This window comes from Nyctereutes procyonoides, unplaced genomic scaffold (genome assembly GCF_905146905.1).
Source record: "Nyctereutes procyonoides isolate TBG_1078 unplaced genomic scaffold, NYPRO_anot_genome, whole genome shotgun sequence".
NCBI classification, from domain to species: Eukaryota; Metazoa; Chordata; class Mammalia; order Carnivora; family Canidae; genus Nyctereutes; species Nyctereutes procyonoides.
Genome location: NW_026575126.1, coordinates 30,091,234 through 30,095,251, shown reverse-complemented (window position 1 = coordinate 30,095,251; position 4,018 = coordinate 30,091,234). Strand labels below are relative to the sequence as shown.

General features: G+C 37.2%; 1 pseudogene; it reads right to left on the bottom strand.

Moving 5' to 3' along the window:
* Positions 1–2,099: 2,099 nt before the first annotated feature.
* On the bottom strand, positions 2,100–2,937 carry LOC129519803 (ADP/ATP translocase 2-like; annotated as a pseudogene).
* Positions 2,938–4,018: the final 1,081 nt, after the last annotated feature.

The following is a 4,018-nucleotide window of genomic DNA, read 5'->3' as shown; positions in this document are numbered from 1 at the left end:
CAAGCGCTGGAAACTACTGTGAAAAATATGCCCCTCAAGAGTTTCTCAGAATATGGCAACATGGAACATGGTGACTAGCATTATTGCCTGCCCCATAGACATTATTGAATGTATTGAATATGTATTGATTTATATAATCGGTTTGCCAAAACACAAAGTAGCTACAACATATTTGTCATAGTTCCTCAGTGTAGGCTAAATAGATATTTGTATAGTTATATAAAACTAATTTAACAAAGAAAAGAACATCTAGATTCTAAATCTTTAGTGACCTGACTTATCCGAAGTTTAAAATTTAGAAGATCTAGAGAAATAAGCCTATTGCATTTCTTTCAGTAAAATGTGTTTACTATCCCATTATTATGGGCTGAGAATATGGTTTCATAATTACTTATAATTTCCCTGATGAGAGAAGCAGCTATTTTGAATCACTAGTCTTGGGTGACAAAAAATGTACTTCAAAAACAAAGTGGTAAAGTTCTCTAATTGTGAGAGGAAAGACCTGTCAATTTGGGATCTTTTTTAAGTTTATATGACTTACATACCACGTTAACTCAGGGTTCACTTACTGTGAAAGACAGTAACATCTTAGGTACTGAGGAAGAATAGGAATATGAAGAGGCTGTATCTACAGCTCATAAAATAAGGTAAAGATTTGGTAGACACAATAAACAATTTTATTCGTCTAAACCCAAAAGTTTGTTTCAAATTAGGTTGCATGGAGTCTATAAAATTATTGTATATACCTTAGAAATTGTACTCCATCCTCTAAGTAGGTTATATTAAAAGAGTGAAAGTGAGCCCCACGACTCCAGGAAACTGTTTTCTAATAATTTCAGTGACCCAAAAGGAAGTGGTTCATGCCACCAACAATAGGTAATCAATTGCTCTACAGAATTAAGTTTAGACAGTCCATGGAAAACATTTGAATTCTTTCAATACAATTAGGAAGGGATACATCTTTCAATTTATTTTTGCTTGTAATATACTGATGTTTTCCCATATGTTCAGCTACTTTTTTAAAAAAAATTAAATGTTTCCATGTCCCACTAGAAATTTCAGAGTGCCCTAGGGTATCTATTGAGTGAAAACATTTGAAGGTGTAACATTCAGTGAATGAAAACATTCAGGGTAGCACTTAAATAGTTTTAAGAAGGTGTAAACATTACTCACAAGTTCTCTAAAGAAGTACAGACCTTTAAAAACTAATATTAGGGGTTCGGTAAATGGACAATGTCTTTGAGGGGCACATACTCTAAGGCAAGCCTATTGATGTCCATTTAATTAATTTGGATATTCAAACATAAAGCTGATTTCTTAACTACCGCTTATCCCTAGAGAATTATGGTGGAAGGATTTGCTAAGGGTTAGAGCACAAAGTTACTCCCACTGCTTAATAGAAAAGGGGCTAAATCACAGCGAAATAATTATAACAGGTGGTATGAAAGTAATGTAATCATAAAGTAAATCCAAAGTCAAATCTGTTTACGAATGGATATGAAATTACTGAAATCAATAATATTCTGAGAAAGTTCATAAGAAAAATTAGGGGCATTCTTTAAAACAAAAGATTATATTGAAATAAAATTATGTAAAAATAATAGTAATGTTGAGAAGTCTTCATTTTAAATGTTGATCTTCATGGAGTGATACTATCTTTAGTTCAATACCAGGTCCACTCAAAAGAAAATAAGAAGATAAGTATACTCCTAGAGCCTAATCATGCAATTATAATGAATTAGTTACAAAGAATTTTGGAATCTATTCCTTGTTTGGAAAAAAATGGATCAATATTCATTACGAAAAAAGTAAAAGTAATTGTTTCTAAAAGGCAGTATTATTTCATATAATTTTTATTTCTTCAAACAGGAGTGACTGAAATAAAAAATGTAATTGTGTCTCTTCATCATGGAAATGGCTTTAAGAGAAAACCAATCAGATGGATATTATGGCTTCCCATTTGGAACCAGTAAACAGTTACCACCGATAAATAGACAGCCAATAGTCTGTCAAGAGTGTTTAGGTATATTGTATAATACAACATGCCTGTTCAAGAGGGGGAAAACTAGGAAATAACTTGCCTGAACTTCTAGATTTCATCACAAGACAGGTGCAAAAGCACCACCCATGCCTCTGAAAACATTGCACCATGCACACTTGAAAAAACTTTGGCTCCTTCATCACGAGCAATCTTCTTCCAGCAGTCAAGCCTGCCTGCGTACATGATGTCAGTCCTTTGCCCTCTACCTGCATCATCATACCACCCCGGGAAGTCAGCCCAGCAATCACTGTGGTGGATTGTGCCATCGTTCAGCTGATGAAGATGTGAGTACTCTTGGGATCTGGAAACATGCCCTTTGCAGTATCATAGATACCAAGGTAGGCAGCTGGGTAGATGATAATACCCTGCACAGACACATTAAAGCCAGTTCAGGCCCTTAATCCTATTGGATCTGTAGATCTTAACCAGGTGGTCACCAAGCTGAATTTCCTTTCAGTTTCAGCTTTGCTGACATCAGCTGCTAGATGGGTATGGGCAAAATCAAGAGGATACATAAAACACAAGGCTCTGCCCCCAGTGGCACCGCCTGATGCTAAATTCCCTGTAAAATAGTGCCCAAACTAGGTTCTCCTGTCCACACAACCCAGGAAGACCTTTGAATGCAAAATTGAAAGACTGAGTGAGGAAGTATCTGATGACATTGGCCAAGTTACTGCACCAGAAGGACAGAACTCCCTGGTCCTTGGGGAATCTGAACCACACAGTCTATAAGGCCCTCATACTGCTTCCCTATGGTGATTTGCCTGCTGGCAGGCTGCACTTGCAGCAGTGGCTTGACCTGCTTGATGGGCACTACAAAGGTCCTGGAGGTGGCCACCGCCACTCCACCTGCCAGATAGTCCTTGACTAATGAAGGATACTGCGCAATCTGTCATGTTGAAAAGAGAGGCAGGAGACCATGGGACTGTGGTAGGAACTGGCTGAGACTTTAGGAGGTATATTTTAATATTTAGGGAGTCATTGTTGACTCCATAGAGCAAATTAACATGGTTTTGTTAGCTTGCAATTTTTAAAAGCTTTTAAAAGCATTATTGACAAAGAAATCATTGACAAAATGAATTACACGTATTTAAAGCTCTAGGAGCCCTTTTTAAGATAATCTTTGTGACTATCTGTATAGACAATCATGTCTTTTGTTTTACTTCTCTTTGTCTAATCTATATGCCCTTTATTTTCCTTTTTCTTTTTGCCTTATTGCAAATATTTCTTACTAGCACATCAACATAATGTAGAATATGAGGAGGGAAAGGAGGCATCCTTGCCTTATTCCTGATCTTTTTTTTTTTTTTAAGCTTTCGTTTATTTATTCATGAGAGGCATAGAGAGAGGCAGAGACACAGGCAGAGGGAGAAGCAGGCTCCATGCAGGGAGCCCGATGTGGAACTCGATCCTGGATCCCAGGAAGGATCACGCCCTGAGCCAAAGGCAGACGCTCAACTGCTGAGCCACCCAAGCATCCCAGTCTTATTCCTGTTCTTAGACAGAAAGTAGACTCTTATCTAACATAATGTTAGCTGTAGGATTTGTGGATATTCTTTCCTGGATTAAGAAAGTATCCTGCTTCTAGTTTGTGCAATGTTTTTTTTATCAGGGACAGATGTATGATTTTGCCAAATGATTTTATTCTTCATTTGTTGATAATTTTTTTTCTTATTTAGTAAGTCTATTAATATGATAAAATACATTTTTTTTCAATATCGAACAAGCCTTGCATTCCTGGGACGAGCGTCACTTGGCTGTGATATAGGGCTGGGTTTGGGTTATCTTCAGTGCAAGGCTACAAATTCCTCTAGTAATACCTTTTGTTTGTCTCTCTACTTAGTTGTGAATTGTCCTTTGCACTTCTTCCTAGAGAAAGCCTGTGTCTTGGAGTTCTCCCAGATGTCCTCCACTATTAGTTTTACTAGTTGCATGTTAGCTTGTTGTTAGGGTCTTGGGTGGGGTGTTTGATGCTCT